An 18,994-nucleotide genomic window follows, 5' to 3' on the forward strand; every position below is an offset into this window, starting at 1 on the left:
ACTTTGTTCCGGGAAAATGGAAAGACCCACAAAATGAAATCGAGGATTAGGGCTTGGGGTTGGTCTCTGAACAGAGGAGACAGATGGGGACTCACTAACATCTCTAGCCTGGAGCCACTGTCTCCCCACCCCAGGAGGCTGGAACCGATTCAGTCGTCTGTTTGGAAAACTGACATTTTTGTCTCAAAGAAGCAAAATATAACTGGGGGGGAAGGGGACAGCGAGCATGGGAAGGGGGTGCATTCTATGTCATAAAGAATCTCCTACTCTCAACGGGAGAGAACCCAGCTTCTCCTTAGCCATCATTTCATAAATTATAGTTTTTAAAAATCATAATCCAAAGAATTTGCAATTACAAGAAAGCGCAAGTTAAAAAAAAGGCAAATAAATTAGTTAAGCCGTGTAAACAATTGCCCATTTTAGTTATACATCTTTAAAGAAAAAGACATTTCTCTGCATAGCCCATTAGACAGTACACTTTACACATCAGAACCCCCGAGGGGGCAGGGCCACACGGGCGCCGCCTTCACTCTGCCGCAGGAGCTCCTGAGTGCCTGTCCTGGCTCAGCTCCTGAAGATCTGGGAGTCCTTGGATGTGCTCTTCCGAATGATGCTGCTTTGTGCTGTTCAGTCATGTGGTGCGATGCCACCCTGGCTCGGCGTGGTGTCTCCTCAGATGTTTTCCATAAAGCTCCCCGGGAGAAGGCCCGTCTTCCCGTTTCTTTGTAGCGTGCCTTTGAACCAGCCATCCTCGTGCTTTTTATTAACAAACACGATGTCGCCTTCTTTGAGTTCAAGTTCTGCCTCACTCTGAGGAGGATAGGAAACCACTACCCTGTGCCTTTCACAAACAACAGGCCTGGCCTCATTCGTGACGGGACCCAGAGAGGAGCAGGCCTGCCGAGGTGGTGGAGCCATGGGCACTGCGGAGTCCAGGGGGCTCGCCTTGCGATGAAACGCATCCTGGGCTAAGGATGCTGTCCCAGAGACCACTGGGTCATCTCCATCTGTGGGGCAGGAGCCCGCCCGACCATGGCCGCCCCCTAGCGGGCAACTCAGGCCCCACTGCTCCCTGCAAGGGCACCTTCCCTGCACCCAGCTCCACGTCCAGGGTAGGTGATGCTGGAGGGGAGACTCGGGGTTTGCGTTTGGTGGAGGCGCCAGAGAGAAGCTTCAGTAGACCTTTTTTTTCTTTCTTACTGTCCTTGTCTGGTTTCACAGCTGAACTGTTCCCACATGCTGCCTCAGCACTGTCAGGAGACGTGGGGAGTCCAGGGAGGATGTTCAACCACCGAGCTCGGTCTCCAAGGGGGCAGTGGTCATGCTTGGGGTGGCCAGAGAAGCGCCTGCAGCGCAGGCCAGGGGAGCATTGGTTCGATTGATGCTGACAGCAGCAGCATGGGCAGCAGGACCTGTCCTCACAGCATTGCGGGCCTGGTTGACTGTCATCTGCCCGGCCATGTGCAGCAGGACCTTAGCCTGAGGGCTTGTCTGGATGTGAGCTGCAGACACCACAGCTGCGGGAACCATGCTAGGATTCCCAGCCACGCCATTTCCTTGGAGCTTCTGGGTAGGTCCTCCTGCAGTCGAAGGACTGACCGTAGTCACCCCACGACTAGCCTGATCCGCCGTAGACAGAGAGACTTTAGCTTGGGAGGCATTTGTCACTGCCCTGTGACTGGAGCCACATAGTTGCCGGGGAAAACACCTATTTTGCTGGTGTGCATCGATGTCCCTTTGAACCAGCCATCCTGGCAACGCTCAAATACCAAAAACATCTCCCCTTTCCTCAACTCGAGTTCGTCTTCTTTCCGGGGAGAGTATGGGTATATAGCAACATACAACTTGGGCGAGTCTGGGGCCATAAATGTGCAATCTGGCCAGCGGATCCCACCACAGGCCTGGGTCCTACTCCAGCAGGAGCAACAGCAGCGGCAGCGTCCGATGATGTCGAGGCGAGGACAGTGGCAGCCAGGAGAGGGGGTGGGGGAAGAGGAGGATTCATAGTTCCAAGGGCAGCTTGGTAGGAGACATCTGATGGGAACGTGAACGAAGGCCCAGTTGTCACAGGGCTGCTTGGGGGTGGGGTCACAATTAACCCAGTGGTGCTTATATGAACCTGAGACGGGGGGCGCTGCAGGAGAGCCCAGATAGTTCGCTGATGCGGGCTGCGGCCATAAGGTTGCTGGAACTGATGAGCACAGGAGGGCTGATCTCCATGGAGTGGCGGTGTTGGGAGGCCTGGGAAGACTTGTTGGCCATGGTGAGGGAGGTGAAGGAGTGTCACTTCCTGGTGTTCTTGTTGGTGTCAGAGTGCTTTGGACCAGTGCTGCTCTGCGCTGTCGTGGACAGGCATTCTGCGGTGTCTACCGGCACCGGCGGCTTATCCCACTCTTATCAACTGCTTGGCAGCCGAGTTAAACTCAACATAGGAGATTGGAAATATTCCTATTTTATCTGCCAGCATCCCCTCAGCCCAGTTTTCAATCACTCTGCGGACCACCGTCAGTACGTCATCCTTTGCGAAGGGAAGGCAATCTTTGTCAGCCTCCTTGTCTTTCACTTCGAAGTCGTAAAGTGCCTTGCACTGAGGTGGGGGCTGAGGTAAAGGATTGATGATCTACACAAAGTTGGTGGGGAAAAAGCCATGGACCCCATTGACTTCCCCATGGTACCAATTTTCATCCACTTGTCTTCGCAGAGTGATGATGCTGCAATTCTCATCCACTTGTCTTCGCAGAGTGATGATGCTGCAATTCTCATCCACTTGTCTTCGCAGAGTGATGATGCTGCAATTCTCATCCACTTGTCTTCGCAGAGTGATGATGCTGCAATTCTCATCCACTTGTCTTCGCAGAGTGATGATGCTGCAATTTTCATCACTTGTCTTCGCAGAGTGATGATGCTGCAATTTTCATCCACTTGTCTTCGCAGAGTGATGATGCTGCAATTCTCATCCACTTGTCTTCGCAGAGTGATGATGCTGCAATTTTCATCACTTGTCTTCGCAGAGTGATGATGCTGCAATTTTCATCCACTTGTCTTCGCAGAGTGATGATGCCGAGCCTTTGCTGAACTTAAGGAATGCTTTGGCACATGGTACCCACTGACTTGGGTAGCATCTTTTTGTACTTATTCATCAAAACTCTGTATAGGTTAACATTATTACTAGAAATTAATATAAATTAGGACAATACAGCAGAAGAGGACCCATCTTCTTGACAATCCACAGAGGAAAATGCCTAGTAGATCAGGATTGTATTCATGAGATAAACTCACATTGGATGACAGTGAGGGATTCCTCATAGCTGCTAGGGAAAGAATGCAATTAACTCATGTAAAATTACAGACAGAAGGAAAATATATTCTGGAGTCTTTATTTCTCACAGGCCTTGCAAAAACAAGTTTCCTCCACCAGAGAACTTGCGTCTGGTGGGTTGACACCTTGCATATTAATTGCCATCTGCTGTGTAAAATGATAGCAGCCTGCAGTAATCACATTCTTATTGGTGTACTCCATTCCACTTTCCTCCTTTAAGCTGCTTTTTTGTGAGGTGTTTGGTCACAGTGATGAAGGAACTAGCCAACATGCCACCAAACGATAAAAAGCCAGGGAAGCAGGTCAGCTGACTATAGCCTCAGCTCTCCTTCTGCTGCTCCAAATCGAACCCCCAATCTCATCGCAGGTTCTCTCACAGAACATCTGCTAAGTCTCCTTTTCCTCTCTGACTCTGTCCCCAACAAATCTCAGAGGTCTCCTTCAACCTTCCTTCTCACAACTTGTCCTGTTACATCGCTCTCCAATATGAGCAGCCATTTCCTGGGAAGACACCAGTTGAGCAGACCAGGGAAACAGCTAAGCTAACTGTCTTCATTAGAGTTTCTGTTGCTGTAACGAAAAACCATGACCAAAATGCAAGTTGGGGAGGAAAGGGTTTATTTCATTTTATATTTCCACATTGCTGTTCATCAACAAAAGACTCCAGGATGGGAACTCTAATGTTGCAGAAACCTGGAGGCAATGGCTGATTCAGAGGCCATGGAGAGGTGCTGCTTACTGGTGCTGCTTCCCCGTGGCTTACTCAGGCTACTTTCTTGTAGCATCCAATACTACCAACCTAGGTGTACCACCACCCATAATGGACTGGTCCTCCCCTCATCAATCAAAAATTTTAAAAACGCCTTACAGATGGATCTTATGGAGGCATTTTATTTTTTTAACAACCATTTGTCATTAATATTGTTTTTAAATTTTTCTATTACATTATTATTATTATTCTTTCACACATTATAACCTGACCGCCCTTCCTCCCTTGTCCCAGTCTCTTTTCCCCAATCTCCCCTCCCCCCAGATCAATGCCCCTCTGTCTCCCCTGAGAAAAGAGCAGGCCTTTTAGGGATAGCAACTAAACATGGCAATTTTCCCACATACTTGAACACAAAGTATCAATAGATGCTAGAAAACTGAAATAACAACATGTTTCCTATCAGACCACCACAGATTCAAACTGGATATCAACAACCACCGAAATCTTACAAACTCATGAAAACCAAACTACTCTCTACTAAATGCAATGGATCAAGATGGAAATTAAGAAAGAAATTAGAGCCTTTCTAGAATTGAATGAAAGTGAATACACAGCACACTCACACTTATGGAACAGAATTCAAGTGGTTCTAAGAGGAAAGTTCATAGCATTGAGTGCTTACATAAAAAATTAGAAATATCTCATGCTAGCAACTTAAGAGCATACCAGAAAGCTCTAGAACAACAAAACAAAACAAAGCAAAACAAAACAAAAACAAAAGAAACACCCAAAAGGCAGCAGGAAGTAATCAAACTCAGGGCTGAAAATCAATAAAATAGACACAAAAAAAGTTTACAAAGTATCAATGAAACAAAAAGTTATGACTTTGAGAAAAATCAGTAGGGTTGACAAACCCTTATCTAAATTAACTACAAGGCATAGAGAAAATATTTAACAAAGTCAGAAATGAAAAAGGGGAGACATGATATTTGACACCTAGAAAATCCAGAGACTTACTTGGAAATCTGTATTCCACCAAATTGGAAAACCTAAAAGAAATGGAGAATTTTCTATATAGGTACCACTTGCCAAGCTTAAATCAGTATCATATGGGCAATATGAGCAGAACTATAGGCCCTGGTGAAAAAGGTGACCGTCATTAAAATCCCTCCACCAAAAAAAAAAAAAAGAGTCCTGGGTTACTTGAAATTTTAAGAAGTCACATTGCTCAAGTTATTTTATGAAGCCACAAAGACCCAACAAAAATAAACATACAGACCAATTTTCCTTGTGAACATAGATACAGAACTATTCAATAGAATCTGCAAACAGAATCCAAGAATACATCAATAAGATCATCCACCATGATCAAGTGCGCCTCATCTCAGAAGTGCAGGAATGTTCACCATACAACCTCCTCTAAGTAACTCTCTGAACAAACAAAACAACAGATGAAGTAAAATGTGCAGTGAATACACCCAGCAAGCAACCTTATGCACAACTGAATACTGTGTTTGTAGCTGTGGCACAAATCTCAAACAAACAGTATGCAGTGCTCTGGGAATGGGGTGGGGGTTAATCCCAAGTTTTAACTTTGTGGGGTTTGGGGAAACACGATGGGGTAAGTGAGAAAATTCTGAAATAGATTTATTTTTCTTATTCTGCCCATATAAATATTTACATAAAGACCATAAGAGGAAAGGGAGATTGAGATGTCAAGGGAATGGGAGAAGAGGGCACTGTGTGACTCTCTCAATTCTACTTGACCAAGAAATGTGAAATAAATTAATTTCGTGGAGGGAGAAGAGGTGAAACTGATGATGTAAGAGGATGGGAAGGAGGGAAACAGAAGGGGACCAACCAGGAAAATAGGGACCCATGGCAAGGGTGTGGAAAGGAATCCCGTGCCTGTGTGAGAACCTGTCTGCCTACCTCTTCAGCCTTAAGGTGGCCGACCCTGGCCCAGTTCTGCTTCGGTGTGCTCCACTCAGCCACCCTTCCTCCATTTATTGGGAGCTAGCTTACTCCAGGTCCCTCAGGTGGTAGTTCTTTAGCCAGTGGAAATTTGAAGTGACTCACAGAGTTATTGAGTGAAGAGCGGCATTCCGAGTGGTTAAGGGATGGGGTATACAGCCACTATAGGGGACAAGGCAGCACTGTCCAGCTGGCAGCCATTCTCAGCAGTCCCACTGTTGACCCCCCTCCCTACGCCTGCACAAGGAAGCCACTGAGCATCCTTAAACCAGTGAATCTTGGTGTCAGATAAGGCCCGCTGGGTGAAGAGTTTGTCTGCCTCTGTATAGCTGAGTCCTTTAGGGAGATCTGCCACCTCCAGCACCATTCCCAGCACAAGGTCTGCTGTCCCCAGGTCAGTGGAGGCAGATTTCAGGATTCCTCTCTTGCTTCAGTTTCAAGGTTTCAATCCCTGGTGCACCATTAAAGATGACTGGCTACTGAGCAAGGGAGGGCAGATGAACAGATTGTATGGTCAAGACTGATCCAATAGGATTAGTGCTCATAACTTTGCTCAGGACCCTTAGGCTGGGGAATAGTGTGAGGACAGGCAGGGGCCTGAGTCCAGAGCAGACATTGCTGAGTCTGGTGACAGGACAGGGTGATGGAGGCTGGATAAACAAACAAAAAGGAAAAAACAAAAATCACATGATCATCTCATTAGATGGAGAAAAGACCTTTGACAAAATCCAATACCACTTCATGATTAAAGCCCTGGAGAGACTAGGGATTCAAGGGATATACCTCAACAAAATAAAGGCAGTTTACAATAAACACGTAGTCAACATCATCCTAAATGGAGGGAAACTCAAAACAATTCTACTAAAATCAGGAAAAAGACAAAGTTACTTACTCTTTCCATATCTATTCAATGAAGTACTTGAAGTCTTAGCTAGAGCAATAAGACAAGCGAAAGAGATCAAGGGGATACAAATAGGACAGGAAAAACTCAAAGTATCTTTATTTGAAGAGTGTTTGATAGCATACATAAGTGAACCGACCTTGTGTTTGATAGTTATTGTTTTATCTTTTTATATTTTATTTTGTTGTTATTTTCTAATGAGAGACATAAAGGGAGTGTATTCAGTTGGGAAGGTGAAATGGGAGGCGTAGAACAAAGGGAAACTCTAATCAGAATATATTGTATGAGAAAATAATCTATTTCTGATAAAGGGGTGGGTATATACCATCCTGATCCAATGATTTTCCAAAGGAATTCTGGTGTAAAATTTGGAGGCAGGAAAAAGTTTTTCTCCCAAAGTAAACAAATGCTTTCATGCTAGGAAGACACATTATATATTTAATCATGTTTCATGGAAGACGTACATGTTTGGGGAATATGATTCCATTGACATTGACTTTGCTGATGAACCAGAGGGTATCCCCACTGGTTTATTTCAGTTCCTACCTTCCTGGGCTCACATCAGTGCTATGCAGTGATTCGTTCATTGATTCCTTTTAATACACAGAACATATGGACTCCACATATTTTGAAATTTGAGACACAAATAACCTGTATGTGAAGGTTAACTGATGCCAACCAACCACTAAGAGAGTAAGAACTAGACTTACTTCTGAAGATGTCTCCATTTTCCTTGTTTGTTTGAGAGTATGCTTAAATCTCACAAATCTACAGCATGCTGAACAAAGCAGCTCTTAATAGAATTTCTTAATGGAAATCATAGTCAAGAGTTTGAAGTTAGCTGCAAGCAAATACTTGAAGATTAAAATTCTTTTTCTGGAAACAAAGAAAGTAGTAAAGAAGATGGAGCAGAAAGACGTGAAGCTGACACTAAATGGATACTGTACCACAAGAGAGATGGGATTTGGCAAGAAATTTAAGTAGTGGCTCCTGTAATTCGGAGTAGAACTAAAGCGTTTTATTTAGTTCCAGCACACTCATCTCAAAATAATTTATTGGATATATATACACACTATAAAAAATAAGTAGCTGGGAGGTGGTGGCACACACCTTTAATCCCAGCACTCGGGAGGCAGAGGCAGGCGGATCTCTGTGAGTTCGAGGCCTGGCTGGACCGATAGCCTCCAAAACAATACAGAGAAACCCTGTCTCGTAAAAACCAAAATAAATAAATAAATAAATAAATAATAAGTAGATTTAATTCAAATATCTGGGACTATTAGAATATAGTAATGTTAATATTAATCAAGTAACAAAATAAATAAGTATAAATGGATACTCAAAAACAAACAAATAAGCAAAAAACAAAATAGCGCAGAAGCCAGACAGAAATATGAAGACCGAAAATTCTAACATTAGTCCTGTCCTTGATTAAATTAATTGAAATATAAAGAGAAATATGATGAAATATAGTATGAAAAGAGGTCAGGGACCCTAGATAACAACCTACTATTGCTCTTTCCCTGAAATCAGTATAATTTTTAATTGCATTCTAAGTATTTATCCTCATAACTATGGATATATATTAAGAAGTTGAAATCTGGATCAAATGGTAATTCTATGTTTAATTTTTGGAGGATCTGCCAAGCTGGTCTCCATAACAACCACATCATTTACATTCCCACCAGTATTCATGAACTTATACTTTAGACATTCTTTCAACATTTAGCTTCTGTTTTGCTTATTCTTGCTATTGTTGATTATCCTAATTGTCCTACTTGCTTTCAGTTGTTGTGATAACCACCATTACCAAAAGCAATGGGGAGAAGAAAGGGTTTAGTATAATGAATAATAAAATCCCAGAGACAGATAATGGGGTTCAAGCTGAAGATCAGAAAAGCAAAGCAGCCAAGCCACCAGAGAGCTCTACCAAGGCTGGAAGGGGGATCATGTCCTCAATGTGACTGGAGACTAATTGCCAGAATCTAAGAACCTGCTCCTATCTTATACACCGCTCTAGTGCTGGGATTAAAGGTGTGGGTTCTGTTTCTGTTTTAGACTGATTCACTCTCATGTAGCCCTGAGTGGCCTTGGACTCACAGGGGTCCATCTCCTCTGTCTCCTGAGTCCTGGGATTAGAGGTGTGTGCCATTATTGTCCAGCTTCTAAGGCTGTGGCCAGCTTTGCATTCTGGTCTCCAGGCATTGTATCATCACATTTCATCTTATAGTCTATCAAGAAGCAAAGTCAGGGGAAAACTCAGGGCAGGAACCTGGAGACAGTAACTGAAGCAGAGGACATGGAGGGATGCTGCTTAATGGATTGTTCTACATGGCTTGCTCAGCTTTCTTTCTTATGCAACCCAGGACCACCTGCCCAGAGTAAGCTAAGCCCTCTAACATCAATTGTTATTCAAGAATATGTCCCACAGGCTGCCCACCTTGTGACTGAAGAAATTCCTCAATTGAGGGTCCACTTTCCCAGAGGACTCTGCTTATGTCAACTAGCCAAGACACTCATGGAGGTGAGGCTGTGTCTTTCTCTGGTTTGGATTTGCCTGTTTTAATGGTTACTGTTGCTGAGTTAGTGAAATTGTTGCACATTTTAATATCTCTGCTGTGGAAAAATGTGTTTCTAAGGACTTTCCCCATCTTTTAATTTTGTGATTGCTGTATTTGCTCAGTTGTATGCCTACATAAGTATTCCGAATTGCTTTTTCTACTTTATATATCCTCCTTCATTTCCCCATTAGCTCCAACTCCTCATACTGTAAAGAGACAATGGATTTGAAGATTTCTCAACCAGTTCCCAATTCAACATCATCTAATTTCTGTAATTAATCTCTTACTTTATATGTCTTCTAAGACATCTGCTTCTATGGCTGTACTCTAACTTATATAATTATTCTCCATATCATACAGAAGGTCATTAACACAGGAAAGCAATGATTATGTTCCATGTCACCCATACTACTCCATTGAGGTTAAACTCCTGGTAGTTGATGGAGCCAGAATTCGTGTATACTACCTCTATGTCTGAATTCTTTTAGGAGGACTGTGTTGTTCTCTTACAGATGATAAAAAAATCATGTGTTTCTATTCATTAAATGCCTTGCCTATAACATTTGCTTCCATGAAATGCTGATGGTAATGGTCATTTCATCACTGAGGGAATTAATGGGTTCTGTCAGAATTCATTATCCTTTAGATGTTGTGTAGTTCTATCATAGCTGTGTTCATCATGGACAATATAGATGTAAAGCAAACTCTTAGTTCTTCTGCTGTCATGAATAAACATGTGTCTGGTGTCCCACAATGAGATAAACAGAAGATAACAAGGTCATCATGTCTGAATTCTAGTCCTTAAAAATCAATGAAAGAGTGGGCACTTCTTCACAGTTATTCCTCAGAAAATAAATAAAACCCAGGTATTAAAAAAACCTGATTTCTGAAGATACAAAGCATCCTTTGTAGACATGGTGATCATGGAGAAGCTGTTTTTGAGACCATGAGTAGATTTAACTGTGTAACCTTTGGAATTTCACCATCCTCATCCTTTTAATTTTATCTTCTGGTTTTGACAAGCTGCCCTTTCTATAGTCTGACTCTCCTGTACACATTTTAAAAAGCAAATCTCTTTTCCAAACTCACATTTCACATGAAAATATTTTCATATCTCCTAGGATGAAGACAAAAATACATGCGTCCCACATGAACATGTTTTTATGTTTCTTGGGATGGAAACACACACCATAGCTGATGAAGGCATGAGAAGGGAAGTATGTTCTTCTCTAAGGTTGAGTTTCTATCACACAGGATGATTTGTAAGTGCCTTACTGGTGTTTCTGGTGATATGAAGACCTAACTTTGGGAATTTATGTTCTCATGATAGAGATGACAGGAGGGGTATGGGAGAAAGATACAGCACCAGACTGGATTCTGCCTGACTTCACAGTGTTTAGAATATTGCATGTGTTGTCATAACTTCTGAATGCAAATTTGAGCTCTATGAGTTACTAGCTACAAATCTTAAATTTTATATATAGCAGAATATTATATATTCTGTGACCTGGTCCCTTGAGAAAGGGAGGCACCTGCTCAACAATGTTCTGATGAAGAGTAAATGGATTATATGGACATAGGCTAGTAATACAGTGCTATGTGAATTGTAGTTACAATTAGTTTCTTGTGTTTTGGATTCAATTTGCGTTTTTCCCCAAGAAAAGATTAAATATCAGCTGAGTTCTGAGACCACACATATGTTGCCAGAGGTTATATTTTTAAAGAGGCAAACTAATTGTGTATTTAGCTAAGTTTGCCTCAGTGAAGGAGAGCATTAAGTTTTCTTAAGTAAAAGGGTCCTGCCAGTCATGTTTGGAAAACTTGGGGTAAACTGGATGGGTAACCCTAGTTTGATAGCCCAGAGGCATGATTAGGCTTGGAGTTATGTGTGGTACAGTTGATGAGCAGAGGTTTGGAATTAGAGCTGGGTAGAAAAACGTCAGAAGGCCTGTGTTGATCTGAGCTTGCCTTGGCATCTGGCAAGACTTGGGAGCAAGCACAGCCTGGAATGTGAAGTCAGAAGCCACCCAAGTTGTTACAGTTTGGAGAATTTATGAGTAGACATTGGAAATCCCTACACAGCCAGGATACAACTAGGAGTTAATACTTGACATAATGCAAATCAGAAAACCAAGAATGGGCAAGTGAAATGTAGTAGTCCTGATTATTTTGATTGCAGGTGTCCAAAACCAGTGGGAATTAGTTAAGGGCAAGTGAGGTACTTGGGGCCAATATCCAAAGCATGGAGTAGCTAGGATAATCTTGAATACTGGTTTTCTATAAGAAAAGAGAATGAAGGTGTCAGGTCCCATGCTCTTCCTGGCCCCTACTCTCTGTACACATGAAGTGTCAACTTCATGCTTTTCCAGTGATTTTTGCCATATGGTTGGGATCATGGGTTCTGGAAGCTCACTGCCTCACATTTCTACTACCCAAGAGATACAGTGGATAACTCTGATTAGTCTACTGTGGGTCACATGGCCACCGCTAGGCCACTGAGGGTGAAAGGAATCAGATGCCGAGCCTGACTGCCTTTCCCAAATCAACAAGTCTGGAACTTTAGTTTCAAATGGAGAATTCAGAACCAAGACTCTGTCACTCTGGTCAACTTGCCCACTGTCTTGCACAGCTTGTCGATGATGCAACTGGAGCTGCAGTTTGTTGTGCTTCATCAGAAGTGTACTTGTCCTTTGTAACCATTACTTTCTCCAGGCAATGGCACCATCAGATGATGTGTACTGCTAGTAATGGTATCTAACAAAGGTTTCATGATTTTTTGTTTTGTTTTGTTTTTCTAGACAGGGTTTCTCTATGTAACAGTCCTGGCTGTCCTGGAACTCACTCTATAGACCAGACTGGCCTTGACCTCACTGAGATCCACCTGACTCTACCTCCCAAGTGCTGGGATTAAAGGTGTGCGCCACTAATGCCTGGCTAGTTTTTGTTTTGTAAAGTATGCTCATTCGTGGCATGAAACACATGTGTCAATACTATTAGAAGATCCCTGTTATGTAACTTCTGATTCTTTCTCTCTCAAGAACCTCAAACTGTGCCACAGGGCAGAATTTAGCAAGAAATAAAGCCTAATGAGAGTTTTTGTTTGTTTTGTTTTGTTTTTCGAGACAAGGTTTCTCTATAGCTTTGGAGTCTGTCCTGTTACTCTCTCTATAGACCAAGGTGGCCTCAAACTCAAGAGATCCACCTGTCTCTGCCTCCCAGTTCTGGGATTAAAAGTATGCACCACCACCACTGGCTTAAGTGTTTATCCAAGTTTGCTCTTGCTAAGAATCTTAAAGCTAAGCTCCTGGGAAAGGTTTGTGTGTAGACTTGGTGAGCTGTTTACTTGTCACTGAGAGGACTGTGGGCCTGTGGTATTCTGGAGAGAAGCACTAAAATTTTGTTTTGCATTTATAAAAAAGCCAATGACTTTTTAGAAAAGAAACCACCCTCCTTGGCTTTATGTATTCAGAAAGTCACCACACAGATCACTTGCTCACCTATCTGTCCTTTGAAATCTTGGTTCATGTTCATATATTAACATTGTATTTTCTATGATTGTGGCTGGGATTAGAAAATTCTACTTAATCCATATTCCTAATGCAATCTGAAAGGTGAGCTACTATCTTATTTCTTTTTGTAATTAATTTCACCTACAGTTTGGTATGACCTTCAAATCTTAATGCTTTCTTGGTATATGGCTTTGAATTTTATTTTGGGGATGCCTAAATTAAAAAGAAAAACTTTGTGTTCATTTAGTGCGGGGCTGTCACATCATGTATATGCATCAGGGAGAAGCCCAAACAGTGAGAGCTATGGACCTTAGAAAAGTGGTCTAAGTTTCCGATGCCTTTAGAGACAAATCCTCTCATCTATGGCCTTCTCATTTATAGGACATAGAAACCTAAACACATTGGGTATGTTGGCTGAGTTACAACCATTGCTGAAGAAAAGGCAACAATCCACTCTCTTTTTGTGTGTGCGTTCTTTTCCTACCATTTGCTACTGGCTGGGAGTAGTTCCTTCAGGATAGAGGGACACCTTGACAGTGACAAGGAAGCCCTGGAGGGGAAGCTTGAGTCTGCAAGTTGCTTTTGGAAAGGGGGTTCTGTGTACTTGTCTTCACCATTTCTTAGTCTTTGTGGTTTGGATCCAACAATATAAGTTTCATATCACTCTTAGACAATTTACCTCAGAATGCAGCAACTCAGACAGCACTTGCTATATCACAGGCTGGGGACCGAGTGCAGTTTAGCTGGGCTTCTCAGGCTCAGCATTAATCATTGAGCCACAATTAGATGTTAACAAAACTGCACAGCAAGGTTCAACTTAGAGAGAATCAGCTTCCAGATTTTCTCACATGGCTACAGTGAGTTTTAGGTCTGCACTGGACATTGACTAAGACGTGTTTCAGAGCCTCTTCTGGCTTTCTACAGAGCAAGTGAGTAAAGAACGAGAGAGATTATGGGTTTATAGGTGTGCACCACAACCATACCCAGCCTAAGAGTAAATGTTTAGACTTTCATAATCTAGAGAATTTATATGATGTTGCGCACATCCAGTTTTATCTGCCTGTAGTTTAAAATAGTATTTCTACACAAACTGTTCTCCAAGATTCGCTATGATATGTCAAGAATCATCCCCACACATTGTGGGTCCTATTACCATTTGACTAGAGTGAGTCAGTATGGTGGGTAGGGCACTACGGAGTTGGTGTATTTGTAGTCCCTACATGTTGGTCCCAAACCTGTAACCATTATAATGCAGTTACTTACTGATTCATGCTATACTAAAAAAAATTCCTGTCCATTTTTGCAAACTTTAAAGAGCAGTGTAATTATTATTATAGTTTTCAGGTTAAATTTAATCGAATTCAGAAATCTTGATGTAAGCACCCTTGTATTAGTTACTTTTTTTTCATTACGGAAGCAACTTGTAGTAAGAAGGATTGCTTCTGACTTAGAGTTTCAGGGTATCTCAGTCCCTTATGGAGGAAGAGGCATAGCAAGGCAAGCATGTGTCAGGGCTCCTCACATGTGGCTGGAAAAGGAAGCAGAGATTAGATTCAGATCCAGAGGCAGCTATAACCTGACTCTTGTGACCTATGTTCTCTAGAAGAGTCTCATGGACCAAAGATTTCACCAACTCTCAAAATAGAGCTACCTGTTGGGAACAAAGTCTTCAAACAAGTGAGCCTGTGGAGTCATCTCCTGAACCCTAAGAGTCACTCTCCCTGGCCTTGAGGATTTTAAGATTTTATATGTATAAGAGATGTCAGAAAGTTTTCACTTCTCTCCTATTCTTATGCTGTTGACTTTCTTCTTCCTAATTGTACACCATATGCACTGCAACCGCCCATGGTATCTGTGTGTGACCTTTGAGAAGAAAATCTATCCTCTCCTTGGGTAGTCCTTCTCTTGGTATCAGACAATGACTTCAGCATGACACTGTACTGAATGCATGTTGTATAACTATAAAAACGGCTGCCACCAAGAAGCTATCAGTTGGATCTGTATTCTTTTTCCTTTGGCTCTGTTACACAAGCTGAAATAAGAAGAAAAGGAAGTAAAGCCTTTTCACGGCCTGTCTATGGAGTAGCAACTGGCTCCAGGAAAGTCATATTTATTTATTCTAAGCTCCAGCCTGCAATTCCAAGTTGGAAACTCCAAGTTTTTTATACACTTTTCTACACTCTCTATTAGACACCAGATTTTTTTTTCTTTTGAGACAGGCTTTCTTTGTGTGGCCCTGGCTGTTATGGAACTCACTCTGTAGACCTGGCTGGCCTCACACTCACAGAGATCTGCCTTCTTCTACCGGCATAGTGCTGAGATTAAAGTTGTGCATCACCACTGCTGAGAATAAGTGATAGTTGAGGTCTCAGCCTTAAACGCGACATTTATGCCACCCTCTAAGGCACAGGGAACACTGGAAAGAGAGAATGGGAAGTCTGTGAGTTGGAACATAAGGATAAAGAATTATGAAATGCCAGTCTCTACAACTGATAAAGTAATTTTAGCCATGATCTCACAGCATTTGTGGTTACTCACAGTGAACCCTCACATGACTGGCCCTGTTGGCAGTCAATTACACAATTAGAAAGGGTTTAGAACAATGAGTAGCTCCGAACCACAGTTACACATTCTGTCTCAGTTAAACTTGATGGGTTACAAAATAAAATGCACAGATGTGAATGTGAGAGAGATCTGTAGGGAAGAGGAAGGGCAGGCAGGGTAAAATGAGGCAAGGAGTGGGAAGGAGTGAGAGTGGTCAGTATGCATGTGTGTGAAATTGTCAAAGATCATGTTCAATTAATTTTGAAAACAAACATACTTGCTATCAGTATTCATTTGAGTTTGAATTAAGAATGTGCTCTACTACAAACAGAAGAAAATCCCTAAAACAATGGCATAAATAACGTTGCTTCTGTTTTTTTTTTCAAAAATCTTAAAAGTCATTGAAGTGGTTGGGTACACGATTAACTAAAAAAATCAGTAAGCCTTCTATATACAAACAACAAATGGGTGATGAAGGAAATCAGTGCAACAACACCCTTTACAACAGCCACAAATGACAGAAAGCACCTTGATGTATGTGCATATTTGGTGCCAATTGGGGATCAGATGAGGACATAGGTTCCCCTGGAACTGGAGTTGCAGACAGTAATGAGCCCCCTGTGAGTGCTGAGAACCAGCATGAGCCTCTCTAGATTAACAAGTGCTCATAACCACTGAGCCCTCTCTCTAACATCAACTGCACAGAACTCATGTTCAAGGTGGTCAAAGAACTCAACATAAAACCAGATGCACTGATCCTGATAAAAGTGAAAGTGGGAAATAACCTTGATCGCATTGGTACAGGAGTCAACTTCCTGAATAGAACACCAATAACACAGACAGTAAGACTGACAATTCATGAATATGGAAAACTTCTCTAAGGCAAAGAGCACTATCAATAGGACAAAATGGCAGTCTACAGAATGGGAAAAGATCTTTACCAACTCTACATCTGACAGAGGGCTGAATTTCAAAATATGTAAAGAACTCAAGAAACTAGACACCGACAAATGAAATAACCCAATTAAGAAATGGTGTTTAGACCTAATGAGTGACTTTTCAACAGATGAATCTCAAATGGCCAAAAAATGCTTAAAAATGTTCAAAATACACAGTCATCAAGAAAATACAAATAACAATGATTGTGAGATTCCATTTTCATGCCTATCAGAATTGCGAAGATCAAAAACACAAGCTCATGTTGGAGAGAATGTGGAGGAAGGAGGAACACTCCTCCATTGCTGGTGGAGTGCAAACTAGTACAGCTGCTTTAGAAATCAATATGGTGGCTTCTCAAAAGCTTGTGAGTTAGTCTTCCTCAAGAACCAGCTATACCGAGTTCTGGCAGAGAGCCTGGCGAGCTAGGCACTGTGGCCTCCTTCCTCCGGGCCCCCAACCGACTCTGGCCTGCGCCGGGGGGGGGGCGCGGGAGCAGCTTCGGTCTGCATCCTGCGGACACTAGGAGCCCGAGCCCTCACAGCAGCCACCGGCCCGGCCGAGCCGCGATCCTACAGCGACTCTTCCTCCGCCAGCGAAGCGCCGCGATGGCGGCGACCTCTGCGCGCGGCCTCCTCGACCCCACCGGACCCCTGCTCTCCAGGGCCGGGCCCATGGAGAAGCTCCAGGCAGGCCTTCGAGGACTTCTCCCGGTGTCGGCGGGCGTGGCATGGCGGACAGAATGGGGCCACCCGAAGGCCAAGGTTGGCCCTTCCGGGTCTCTGCAGCCTGAGGCGGTGGATCTGGGCAGGAACCCTCGGCCATCGCTGGGAGCGAGCCGCTGGGTTGACGAGCCCGCGGACCTGGATGAATGAGGCCTCGAAGGTCCTGGAGGAAGGTGAGCCCAGCCCCGCATAGTGGCCGGAGGAAGGTTCGGTCCTGGGGGCGCCGGGTCTCCTTCCACCCGAAAGAAGCCTAACGAGACATCGTATGCGGCCAGTCGGAAACGCTGGGGAAGATTTGCCCGCCGCCCTAGAAGGCCTTGTATGTAATATGAAAAAGCTGCTCTCAACCTTTCCCCCGACCCTTTAGAGAGACCTTTGGCTAAATCTGGACATGTAGCTGTAGTGATTGCCAACGCAGGGTAAAGTAGAGGTAGGACATCATATGTGTGTATCCAGTCGTCTTAAAAAACTTCGTAGATGTGTCTTCCAGAAGAGACCTTGCAATGGAATTGTTTAAGCCACATCTAGAAAAGACCCCAGGAGCGACACTCGTCCTTGTCTGTTCAATAGGCCAGAGGTCCCAGCAGGAGGAAGAAGAGGTCCAGAGGCAGATTGGTTGTGGGAAGACGTCTGTTTTTGGTGTTCTATTGTGTATACATTTTATTCATTTCAATCCCCCCCCCCGTGTGTGTGTGTGTGTGTGTGTGTGTGTGTGTGTGTGTGTGTGTGTGTGTGTGCTTGCGCGAACGTGCTTTCTCACAGTGTGATGTGTGTTTGACAATGCCAAGTATTTTTTGGGAAAGATCTTTCTAGATACTCTAAAGTGCCTGATATATTTTATAAGTAGCAGCAGTAGTAAAACAATACATTATGTAAATACGTTTTTGTTAGGCCAAAGCCCTCCTGAGCTGACCACATTGTGTTTGTCCCCTGGTTTCCAGGAGAAGGAAATGAAGAGCTCTAAGTCATTGTGTTCCACGGGTGGAAAAGAAACCACTGTCCCATTTTGTTAGGCTTGGCTGTGTAAATAGCATATGTAATTATATAAAGGAAAAGGAGTCCTATTTACAACATCTGGTCACTCTAGATGTTAAAGAGGTTGCCAGTGTATGACAAAGTAGAGGTAGTAGAACAATATTTTATACGTTTGTGTTAATTTTTTTCTTTTTGTGTTAAATTTTTTTGATTATTACTCTTGATATAAGTGTGCCGTTTACTGGACTGCTGTGTACATAGTGGACAACAGTCCTTACTTGAAACATCTGGTCTATCTAGATGTTTAGAAGTGTCCAACGTATGTTAAATGTAGAGGTAGTAAAATATCACTTTGTAAATATCTTTTTGCTAAAATTCACGAAACGCTGCCTTTGGGGTGGAATTATGAACCCCTCTGTGAGCAGTTCCGTTTGAACTTGCTCAGTGCTTTGGAGGAAGTGCTGGGAGGCAGCAAGGTCGTGTACTAGTGTTTTCATAAGGGACCTCTCAGATGCCATTTCTATATATTTGCTGTGTGTACTGTATATAATGGACAAATATGTCTAAACATTTCAGCTTCTAGTCTCTAAATGTTAAAGAGGTTGCTGATATATGACAAAGTAGTAAAATTAGCACATTGTGTACACTGTTAAAATTTATAGGAAAGATTGCTCTGTAAATGATTTGGGGATACGAATTTGTTCCAGTTTCTAAGCATTGCATATGCCTGTATTTGTCTACTGGTTTGAAGGCAGAAAGAGGGGAGAAAAGAAAGTGGGTCAAAGCCCAGATGGTTATCTTTAGAAGATACCTCAGGTAATAACCATTGTAAAAGTGTTTG

The 18,994-nt window shown here is 42.9% G+C and overlaps 1 pseudogene; it reads right to left on the reverse strand.

The window, feature by feature from the left end:
- Nucleotides 1–672: 672 nt before the first annotated feature.
- Nucleotides 673–3,520, reverse strand: LOC101835682 (annotated as a pseudogene).
- Between the last annotated feature and the right edge of the window lie 15,474 nt (nucleotides 3,521–18,994).

This window comes from Mesocricetus auratus, unplaced genomic scaffold (assembly GCF_017639785.1).
Source record: "Mesocricetus auratus isolate SY011 unplaced genomic scaffold, BCM_Maur_2.0 Super-Scaffold_100021, whole genome shotgun sequence".
NCBI classification, from domain to species: domain Eukaryota; kingdom Metazoa; phylum Chordata; class Mammalia; order Rodentia; family Cricetidae; genus Mesocricetus; species Mesocricetus auratus.